Here is a 12762-nt window from a genome sequence, read left to right as displayed (position 1 = left end):
GAAACAAAAAGTGATTTCTTTCAAATATTCATCGGCTGTAGACAAACCATTAAAGAAAGCTTCACATGTGTTCCTATTGTATGATAGATTTGGGATAAAGTGGTTTGGAGGGGAAGGAGCACACAAGCAATCTGCTATCCCTGAAATCTTGCACAGATGCGTCTGGAAAAATTCCAAAGGCGAGAGGGTAGCCCGCTCTGTTACCGAAAGGTAATGGTTAGCTGCAGGTTGCTACAAACGAACATAATGGGTTAAATAAACGGCACAAAAATTTTTTTATCTATGAGGGGCAGTTAAATGTAAACCAGACAGCGGGAAAATAGTAAGTAAATTGTGTATTATTTCGAAAGTAATCGGCATAACTGTTAATATATATATGTAATTATTAGACGAGACGATCAGTGTCCTCATGGAAAAATGTTTGCGGGCATCTATGGAACCTTAATTGTACTCAGGTATGCACGTCTACGTCCGAAGTTAGTCTGCGACGATGAATAACTGTCTTCAGGGTTACAAAAATGTGGAAATTACATGGGGAGGGATCGGAAGTGTATGGAGGATGTGTAAGGTACAAGTGGATAATTTGGAAATTTTAAGCACGCCATCAATTCCAAATGCCCAGATATGTTGATGAGCGGTACCATATGTTGCAGAATAATGTCTGCCATATGTGCCCAAGACTGTTTCGACCATATTTCTGAAATTTTGATGGGCGACGCTTTCAAATCTTCCATACAGCTCCGATATCCCCCCATGCGATTTCCACATTTTTGGAGCCCTGCGGAAAGACTTTCGTGGGCATCGATTTGCCTCAAATGAAGAGATGCAGGCCAGGGTACAATCATGGTTCTGTAGGTAATATAAAATATTTTTCCATGAAAGTCTAAAGGTCAACCCTCGGGTCAGGATTTTTAGTGGGTATCGAAAATGAGCAGGTGAGGAGGTGACGCTACTGGTGCAAGAGGCTGAAATTGACAGCGTATGTGGATGTTTGTCATAAGCCGTAAGGTTGCAGTGAAACAGCTTTGTTTGTAATACTGTTCATTACGAATAATTTACAGTACGGTCAGTCTTCTCCAGCGCGATGGGAGGTATGTTGTTTCGCACAGTCATGGATGGGTCGGGGGGAGGGGGGGGGGGACAAGGAGTGCGGACACAACACTTCGTCGGTTGTCGCCGTAGTGCTGCTCAGGACCCAGCGGCGGTGTGTCGTGCAGGTGGTTGGGAGGGAGTAGGAGGTGTCAGTTCATCGCGACTCACCGGCACCTAGTGCTGACAGCATCAGAACTCTCAAGCAAGAGCGTGGTCTTGGCGGGGAACAACGGCTTATCACGGCGGCAGATGTTGTGAAGGCAGAAGCACAGGATGCAAGTCAGCGACACGGCGTACGTCCAGCAAGGCAATACTGCACACAGTCAGGTGTCTCTCCGTATTAGTATTACTGCAAATTCTGGTGATAAACATATCAGTAAGTTAGCCTACTCTGCCTCTTTTCATCCGCTGGTTTCATATGGCATCATATTTTGTGGTAATTCATCATTAAGAGAAAAAGTATTCATTGCGCAAAAATGTTAAACTAAAATAATGCCTCGAGCCAATGCAAGATCACTTTGCACACATTTATTTAAGAACTCAGGACATTCACAGTACCTTCACAATACAAATATTAACTTATGAAATTTGTTGTTAATAACACATCACAATCCGAAAACAATAGCAAAGTGAGTAGATAAAACACTAGAAGAAAGGATGATCTTTACCATTCAGGGTTAAATTTGGACTTGGCACAGAAAGCGGTGAATTATGCTGCCAAAAAAATATTTAGTCATTCACCAGATAGCATTAAAAGCCTGAGAGATAGCCAACCAGCATTTAAAAACAAATTTAAAAAATTTTGAATGACAACTCCCTATACTCAATAGATGACTTTTTAGATATGAAATAGTAACTGTAATTAAATAATAATTTTATCGTGTAAAGAAAACTTACATTAAACTGACACTTTGCACATCATTACGAAATGTCGTGCTCATGATCTATGGTCCAAGTATTAATGTAATGAAATGTAACGGAGGCACGCGACGTGGGTTTACAGGCAGCAGTCGCCTCACACTTGTAACCTCCCCCCTCACTTATCGACCTTAATGACAGTGAAAAATTAAACCGCGTGTACCTAATGGAAATTTGGGAAAAGCAATCGTCACCGAAGTTAATCTGTCGGTAAAGAGGGAGGAAAGGGTTACATCTAAATGAAAGGAAAAATGCAAGTGAAACTGGTGGAAATTAATTTTGAAATAGGGATAAAGTTAATAAAGAAAGTAAATGTGCGGCCGTTACGTCAACAATCAACGAGCGGTAATTAGATATTTGAGATTTGGGGGAAATTACGGTCGCCAGTCCTATGGACAATTACTATAATAACTGAAAAGGAAAGGTTATTACACATATAATTAGCACTAGAAGCGTGGCAACTGAAGGTTGACACGTGTAGTGTGAAAACTGAAAGTTTGTCAGAAGTAATAAGTTTCGCTACACTTAATTTAGCAAAAGAATTAATGAAAACGGAAAATCGAAAGTTAATTTAGTGACTGAAGTAAATAGTGAGCTTTCTTTCTGAAGCACATCGAAATACAGTTAGTCTTGGACTACCTCAACAATCATTTCTAAAGCTACTTGAATCTACGCAATTTAGAAAGAAGAGATTTAACTTTGAACTTGAATTAAATGATTCTGAACAATTAACAATAGTAAAATTTAGTACGTACCAAGCTGAGCTGCAGTCACAGGTAAGCTAAAATACGGTAACAAAGCTCGCACTCTTAATTCGTGCTTGTGTAATCTGAATATTGTAGCCAGCTATTAATGCCATAATTGAACTTTGAAATTAAAGCAGTGAAAACGAGTTAGCTATATTACTTTAATGCTGGCGTTTGAATTTCAACGACACTCGGGTTCATTTCGGAAAAGGGAGGGGACCCTGCTTGGCAATGCAATTGGGACAATGAGCAACAAAGGTTCATGCTAAGTTGCTGTAATTTTGCGAGGCAAATGGAACAATTTGAAAAGCTGAGGTCTGCCATACAGTTCTGAAACTTTACGTGCTTTTAGTCTTCCTTGTTGGTTGATTGAAGGTTTGAAGCCGTCGGTCGAGGAGGTGGTGACAGTCACTCATTGTCGGCCGTCGCTGTTGCAGAAGCTGGATGTTGGCGCGCCTTCTTCTCGACACGGTCACCAGACGAAACGGGCTCTTGATGTGCGCTAGTTAATGTTTCCCGTCCGCGACACCATGTCAGAAACTATCATCGCGAGTCGAGCGCAATTACATGCTGCCAAACCCCGAAAGCGCGGCAACTCGCGGGAGCGTCACACGACACCTGCTCCACTCGCTACTCTCGCCACACTCCCTCTGCTCTGCCCGCGCTCCACGCGGCAGAGTTAACACTACCAAAGATCCTACACACTTTGATTCTTCACACGACCCATCGATGTAATCGTTCGATAGCAGTTTTCCCTAGGCAAGACCCAGCGTAAAAATACAAATAATATTTACGAAACAAACCAATTATACATCGACATAAGTGCATAAATATATATATACAAACAGTAAAACAATTACAATATATAAAGAGACAGAAATGTCATATCTTGAGGTAACAAAACAAGGAAAAAAAATAATAGTACAATAGATGGAAATAGGAGTATATGCATTTCCGGCGTTACACGTGCCCCACATTGTCTGAGGATGTTCGTGTAACGTAAACAGACTCAGAAAATGTCCCAAAAAAGAAACAGCGGAAATGCATATGCTCAAAACATCAACAAAATTTAGCATTCGTCTAATTAATCATAAATCAATTTTTAGACCATAATAACTGAGTGGAGACACTCCTAATCTTATTCCACTCTGTCATCTTGCACAAAATAAAACAGGTTGACAACATATTAAGATTCATAGAAGATATAGAAAATGGTTTAGCTAATCCAAAATCGTCAAAATCCGTAACACTATCAAGAAATGGAATACTATTTACAAAATTAATCAGAGTACATGGTCATAAAAACAGGTAGATCAAAATACGCAAATTAATTTTTAATTACATAGAATACACATTTTTACATAACCCTTTCATAATTAATATTCTCGTCATGGGAGTCCATTAAACGCTAAACAAGAAAATAACACACATCAGATCGAAAAAAACATAAATATTGACAGTAGAATTCTTTCAGCTGTCCAGGAAGAAAAACAATTCCGCCTTCCGTACTCGCAAGTACAAAGAATGCCGACAGCGGCACAAGAGCCAACAGCGGCACAAGAGCCGACAGCGGCTCGCCTCGCCAGTATTGTTGCGCCCGCGTGTGCGGCACGCTTGATCTCACTCGCCCTTGTGACGGCGTTTCCAGAACGTCCGTTTCACTGAAATCTTTAGGAAAAACTCACTCCCGAGTAATCTCAAGGAGTCCCTTAATACTATCACAGTGGATAACTCAACACTGTCCATCATCACACGCATGTACTAGCCTGAAACTTAAAACAGCGTCTAAGTACATCGGCAATGACTAGTAAATCACATATTTATGGAATCTTACAGCTATTTACAAAATCATATTTACATTCCTTGATCTACCGTGACTCAGCTGAAACTTAAACTAGCAGCTTGGATTTTTAAATTGATTAATATTCAGTAACTTTTAAATCATTTAATCAACATAAATTACTTATTAATTACAACTTCTTTAATGACCTCTAGGTCAGGCAAAAGCATCGCCACATGGCACATCCTTAAATCTTACACTCTATATCTACATACTGTACAAATTACCCTATCTGTGGTACTAATCAATCCTTGGTTGGTACAATTTCAGGTCTACAATGGTCCATTATAAACAAACTTAAATTTGGAGATTTCATTGTCTATCTCGCTCGATTTCTCATGAGCTTTTACAAGTACTAAGTCTCCGATTGCAAACTTAGCAAAACGCACTTTAGCGTCATTACGACGTATGCGAGCATCGGCTTTTAGCTTCATTACTTCTCGCAAACGATCGTTTTTCACACCAATACTAATGTCAATCCGTGGAGGGAATTTGATTATCTCTTCCAATTCACTTTCTACACTTTTGTTAATGCCAAACTTCCTCACATTACGGTAGTTCAAATTCATACCTACATCAATACCATTCGGCCAGTTAACAATGTGTATAGGCTGGTATTGCCTATGCACACCGTCTCCTGCCTCGTCAAAGCTAACTACTATCGTTTTATCTAGTGACATACATGTCAAAGTTTTGCTTTCGCAGTTAATCACTGCACGGTACTTTAATAGCCAATCTAACCCGATAATTACTTCCGTAGTTAAGTCTGGCACGACGACAAACTCTTGCTCAAATCGTGCCCCACATATCTCGAAGTTGACAAAAATCTGTTTCGTGACCGGTTTACTGGCCTTCCCAGTAACACCGATAATTTTCACTCCTGTTACTGGCATAACTACGATGCCGGGTCTGTCTTTCAGTAACTCAAATATTTTCCCAGATACAGCACTCAATTCTGCACCGGTGTCAATCAACACGTTTAGTTGTAGGTCGTGCATATTAACAGACACTACTATCTGTCTACACTTGTCCTCGACTGTTTCATTATTTTCCCACAGTAAATCCTCGTCTATATCCAGGTCATTCCAGAAAAAACCATCCGGCTTTGATCCTAAATCCGGTTTATCTGGCGGCTTTTTCAGCCTCTGTTCACATACAGTTTTAATTTCAACACGTTTGTCCTGAGGCATAGTCTGTAGCGTCGCCTCCAATACCGAAACCTTTTCCTGTAACTCGTCAACTAGCGAGTGTTGCTTTGCTATCAATTCACTAATTGTCACCTTCGTTGATTCCTCTTTAGCCAGATTGATCTCATCTGCCAATCTACCTGGAGAAATGTGCCCAGTAGTATCTGCAATTACTTCCTCTAGATCTGCGCAACCCACACTGTTATCGTCTGACCGTATAACGTCAGCTCTAACCTCATACACACTGTAATCTACGTGGTTTTCTACCAATCGTGTCCGGCTATCACTAAAATTTTCGCAATCTTTCTCCTTAATACTTTCGCAATGTTTAAACTGGAGGTTTGCGTCGGATGGGTCGGCTACTTCTACCACTGAAACTTTCGGTAAAGTCTGCCGGTTAGGGCCAGAACTTTCCGTTACTACTTCAACATCCAACTCTTGCGGGACGAAACACTGACGCATCTTGCTCGTGCTCCCCGTTAACATCAACTATTTCTAGTAAAGTCTGCCGGTTAGGGCCAGAACTTTCTATCACTTCACAATCACTATCTTCCTGCGGGACGAGACGCGGCAAATCCTGCCCGCGCTCCCCATAAACACTTCTCCCGTACAGGCCCCTATAATCTCTTAGTTCGTCGTATAAGCGACCGAACTGCCTTAACCAGACCTCATCCCTCTCTGCATCCCCTCGCTCGATGACGGACGTTTTATCCGACATCTGATCTTCTCTCAACAATTGCGAATCATTCTTAAACTCAATCTCCAGTTCCGCTGTGGGTATTACAGCTGCCCCTGTATAATCGATTTCCGGAACACTACTTAAATTGTTCTCACTGACAGTGAATGTATTTTCTACTGCCGTGTCTACAGCTGATCTACTACTTGTGGGCGCACTCCTTTCTCCTAATACTGGCACACACTCCCGCCGTTGATTATTCCACACGGAATTTTCATAATGACGATACCTGGGTTTTCTCCTGTTATTGGGCCGCCAAAATTTCTCCACGCCCGCTCGGCCCCTCACCGGCGCGGCTAATGGTTTCCCTGTCTCGTCCCAGCAGATACGCTCCCCGGATGCTGCTGAGGCGGCTGATCACACCCTCTGGCGTTATTACTATTCTGTGAAGCCCGTATCACGTTAGTATGATACTGGTTTCTGTCATTCCTGTTATCATTTGCATTGTACCGATTGTTATTACGGCCCGAACCATCATTGTTATTGCTGCGGTATGCATTATTCCCATGGTTATCGTTGTTATGGTTGGGGTGGTACCCGTTGTTGTTACCACGGTCTCTACCACTGTCGCGATTATTGCGCCAATTGTCCTCGTCCTCAACTCTTTCCAGGAAATCACTGATTGTCCTGTAATTGCTTCCTACGTAGCGTTTTGTATCATCTGGAAGCTTCTTGTAGAGTTCCCAGACTATTTCGGATTCCGTGCGGCGATCACGCAAATATTCCAACTTGCGGATCCAGCCCTCACAAAACTCCCTCATCGAACCGCGCGAATTCGCATCGAAAGGCCTCGATACGACAAATTCGCGCCAGACACTTTGCTGTTTTTGCTCCGACCAGTATTCAGCCAGAAACAAATTTTTAAACTCGTCAAAAGTCAGGTTCGTAATGTTGAGGTTTAAGCCCCAACGCTTGGTGTCACCAGCCAACACATCAATAACCGCATTAATTTTTCTCTCATTAGTCCATGATCTGGGTAAAACTCTTTCACAATTTTTAATGAAATCCGTCGGGTGTATACCGCCTTTTTTCAAGGGGTCGAACCGCTCCTCTTTCGTCAACAACTCCGAACTATGTGCACAGATTGGCACATAGCTCTGTTTTTCGTCAAGTTTCCTTTCTAATTCCGACACCCTCGTAATCACTTGGCAAGTGGTTGTCGCAAGCGTTTCCACTTCCCTCTTTTTCTCTTCGCAGGTATTAGCCTGCTTCGTCACTTTGGTATCTACTTCGGATACTAAAGCCTTTAAAGTTTTCACCTTCTGATGATCCTCTTTTCTCACTAATTGAATTTGTTCCGTCACCTTATTCTCGATGATCGGAGCAACTGCGTCTCCTACACTTTTCTCGATTCTGCTAATTTCGGAATCAAAACGAGTATTTATGCTCGCAATTTCCGCCTGAACGCCTATCATTTCCTGTTTAAGATTACCGATTTCGGTATTAATTACAACAATATCTTCTTTGATTTTATCAACTTTTGTGTTAACAACTCCAACATTGTTGATAACAACGTTAATAGCTTTGTTCTGATTGTCTAGCATCCGTTCAAATTTTTCAGACTGAGCTTCTTGCTTGGCAGCCTGAGCTTCTTGTTTGGCAGCCTGATCTTCTTGCTTGGCCGATTGACTCTTGATTTCGTTAATCAAAACATTCAATAAATCAGTTAAATTCCCGGAAACTACCGGTTTTACTTCTGTAGCGGCTTCCTCTTTAATTGTCCCCCCGTATTCGTCATCAAGGGATTCAGATTTGATTTTCACTTCTGATTCCGAACCATTTTCTAAACTTTGGAATTCCATTTCTGCTCTTTGTTGCGTTTCGGCGGTCGCGTCTTTCATGCTAGCCGCCTGCCCCTGAACAATGGGAACCGCCGTGCGCGTTTCCCACTGTTCGACCGATTGTTCCGTATCCAAGTCTACCAAATTTTGGTAATTGTTGCCTTCACTCATTTTAATAATTTTCAATATAAATGACAAATCTCAAATATAATTAGGATTACTCCCACTACTTATTCTCGCTGACGTAACGGCCTGTACGTAACCAGTACTTTGTTACGATATTTGCACAATGCAAACTTCGTGTCCAGAACAACCTCAAAATTGAAGATTGTCCTGTCACGGTCGCCACGTGTAACCTCCCCCCTCACTTATCGACCTTAATGACAGTGAAAAATTAAACCGCGTGTACCTAATGGAAATTTGGGAAAAGCAATCGTCACCGAAGTTAATCTGTCGGTAAAGAGGGAGGAAAGGGTTACATCTAAATGAAAGGAAAAATGCAAGTGAAACTGGTGGAAATTAATTTTGAAATAGGGATAAAGTTAATAAAGAAAGTAAATGTGCGGCCGTTACGTCAACAATCAACGAGCGGTAATTAGATATTTGAGATTTGGGGGAAATTACGGTCGCCAGTCCTATGGACAATTACTATAATAACTGAAAAGGAAAGGTTATTACACATATAATTAGCACTAGAAGCGTGGCAACTGAAGGTTGACACGTGTAGTGTGAAAACTGAAAGTTTGTCAGAAGTAATAAGTTTCGCTACACTTAATTTAGCAAAAGAATTAATGAAAACGGAAAATCGAAAGTTAATTTAGTGACTGAAGTAAATAGTGAGCTTTCTTTCTGAAGCACATCGAAATACAGTTAGTCTTGGACTACCTCAACAATCATTTCTAAAGCTACTTGAATCTACGCAATTTAGAAAGAAGAGATTTAACTTTGAACTTGAATTAAATGATTCTGAACAATTAACAATAGTAAAATTTAGTACGTACCAAGCTGAGCTGCAGTCACAGGTAAGCTAAAATACGGTAACAAAGCTCGCACTCTTAATTCGTGCTTGTGTAATCTGAATATTGTAGCCAGCTATTAATGCCATAATTGAACTTTGAAATTAAAGCAGTGAAAACGAGTTAGCTATATTACTTTAATGCTGGCGTTTGAATTTCAACGACACTCGGGTTCATTTCGGAAAAGGGAGGGGACCCTGCTTGGCAATGCAATTGGGACAATGAGCAACAAAGGTTCATGCTAAGTTGCTGTAATTTTGCGAGGCAAATGGAACAATTTGAAAAGCTGAGGTCTGCCATACAGTTCTGAAACTTTACGTGCTTTTAGTCTTCCTTGTTGGTTGATTGAAGGTTTGAAGCCGTCGGTCGAGGAGGTGGTGACAGTCACTCATTGTCGGCCGTCGCTGTTGCAGAAGCTGGATGTTGGCGCGCCTTCTTCTCGACACGGTCACCAGACGAAACGGGCTCTTGATGTGCGCTAGTTAATGTTTCCCGTCCGCGACACCATGTCAGAAACTATCATCGCGAGTCGAGCGCAATTACATGCTGCCAAACCCCGAAAGCGCGGCAACTCGCGGGAGCGTCACACAACACCTGCTCCACTCGCTACTCTCGCCACACTCCCTCTGCTCTGCCCGCGCTCCACGCGGCAGAGTTAACACTACCAAAGATCCTACACACTTTGATTCTTCACACGACCCATCGATGTAATCGTTCGATAGCAGTTTTCCCTAGGCAAGACCCAGCGTAAAAATACAAATAATATTTACGAAACAAACCAATTATACATCGACATAAGTGCATAAATATATATATACAAACAGTAAAACAATTACAATATATAAAGAGACAGAAATGTCATATCTTGAGGTAACAAAACAAGGAAAAATAATAATAGTACAATAGATGGAAATAGGAGTATATGCATTTCCGGCGTTACACACTGATACTCAATAATATTTATGCAAAAAAATCTTAGAGTAAGTTTGTAAATGCTAGTCTACACAGTAAATTACATACAGTTCCCTTCGTCACGGAAATTCGTAAGGGACTGTAACTAAACTGTATTATTGTGTATCAGACAAACTACGAGGGTACTCCCAAAAGTAGGGTCTCCTATTTTTTTAAAAGTACAGAACTCTGTTTGTGTGGCAGTTGGTCACACTGTTATGAAGTGTGCTTCGCGCGCTCTGTGTAAACATGCGCACGCCGCGCTCAGGCGCTCAGTCTTGGCTTGGCAGCCGTTGAGAATGGAGCTCCCGTTGGATGTTACCGCCAAGTGCGAACTGCGCGTAGTTATTCGGTTTTTGAACGCAAAGGCCACTGCGCCGATTGATATCCATCGTCAATTGATGGAAGTGTATGGTGTGTCGTGCGTAGATGTCAAAAATGTTTGTAAGTGCTGTAGAGAGTTTGCAGCTGGTCGGACCGAAATTCACGACGAACAAAGGAGCCGTTGAAGGTTGAGGAAAGCATGCGTGAAGATAGGCGGATCACACTGGATGAACTCTGCACGTTGGGTCCTGAGGTTTCCCGAAGCACCACTCACAGAATTTTAACGGAAACTTTGAACTACCGGAAGGTGTGCGCAAGATGGGTGCCACGCATGTTGACTGAAGACCACATGAGGCAACGAGTTGATGCTTCCCGAGCAATTTCTTCACCGCCTTGCAGCTGAACAGGACACCTTTCTGGACTCAATTGTCACGGGTGACATTTGGCCGGAAAGCGATTCAGCTACGACGACGAGGTGAAAGAAGAGTTTCATAACTTTCTGAACTGCATGGCGGGGAGCTGGTATGACATGGGCATACAAAAACTGCCACAGCGTCTACAAAAATGCATCGACAGAAATGGTGATAATGTCGAAAAATAGCTAAATGTACAAGCTGTAAACTGATGTAAACCATTGCAGAAATAAACAGGTCCATCTACTTATAAAAAAATAGGAGACCTTACCTTTGGGATTACCCTCGTAGTACAGGCGCAGGCCTCCTATCAGCTCTGGCTACACTTCAGTTCGATCTTGCCAGGGTCGGCCAACTTACGTGAAACGTCACACGCATGCGAATAAAGTTAACTGAATGATAAATAATCATGATGCAATCACACTTTAAGACTTAATTCCGAATAAATATACACAAAGGAATCATTAAGGCTATGAACGATCCTGCCACCTTAAGGTGAGCAATAAACAGGGTGAGTCACCTAACATTACCGCTGCATATATTTCGTAAACCACATCAAATACTGACGAATCGATTCCACAGACCGAACGTGGGGAGAGGGGCTAGTGTAACTGGTTAATACAAACCATAAAAAAATGCACGGAAGTATGTTTTTTAACACAAACCTAAGTTTTTTTTAAATGGAACCCCGTTAGTTTTGTTAGCACATCTGAATTTATAAACAAATATGTAATCATTGCCGTTTGTTGCATTGTAAAATGTTAATTACATCCGGAGATATTGTAACCTAAAGTTGACGCTTGAGTGCCACTCCTCCGCTGTTCGATCGTGTGTATCGGAGAGCACCGAATTACGTAGGGATCGAAAGGGAACGGTGATGGACCTTAGGTACAGAAGAGACTGAAACAGCACATTACGTCCACATGCTAACACCTTTTTATTGGTCTTTTTCACTGACGCACATGTACATTACCATGAGGGGTGAGGTACACGTACACACGTGGTTTCCGTTTTCAATTACGGAGTGGAATAGACTGTGTCACGACATGCCAGGCCAATAGATGTTCAATGTGGTGGCCATCATTTGCTGCACACAATTGCAATATCTGGCGTAATGAATGTCGTACACGCCGTAGTACATCTGGTGTAATGTCGCCGCAGGCTGCCACAATACGTTGTTTCATATCCTCTGGGGTTGTAGGCACATCACGGTACACATTCTCCTTTAACGCACCCCACAGAAAGAAGTCCAGAGGTGTAAGATCAGGAGAACGGGCTGGTCAATTTATGCGTCCTCCACGTCCTATGAAACGCCCGTCGAACATCCTGTCAAGGGTCAGCCTAGTGTTAATTGCGGAATGTGCAGGTGCACCATCATGCTGATACCACATACGCCGACGCGTTTCCAGTTGGACATTTTCGAGCAACGTTGGCAGATCATTCTGTAGAAACGCGATGTATGTTGCAGCTTTTTGGGCCCCTGCAATGAAGTGAGGACCAATGAGGTGCTCGCCAATGATTCCGCACCATACATTTACAGTCCACGGTCGCTGTCGCTCTACCTGTCTGAGCCAGCGAGGATTGTCCACGGACCAGTAATGCATGTTCCGTAGGTTCACTGCCCCGTGGTTTGTGAAACCCGCTTCATTGGTAAACAGGTAGAACTGCAACGCATTCTCTGTTAATGCCCATTGACAGAATTGCACTCGATGATTAAAGTCATCACCATGTAATTGTCGATGTAGCGACATGAAACGG

This window comes from Schistocerca piceifrons, chromosome 6 (assembly GCF_021461385.2).
Source record: "Schistocerca piceifrons isolate TAMUIC-IGC-003096 chromosome 6, iqSchPice1.1, whole genome shotgun sequence".
NCBI lineage: Eukaryota > Metazoa > Arthropoda > Insecta > Orthoptera > Acrididae > Schistocerca > Schistocerca piceifrons.
Note: the sequence above shows the minus strand (reverse complement) of the source record.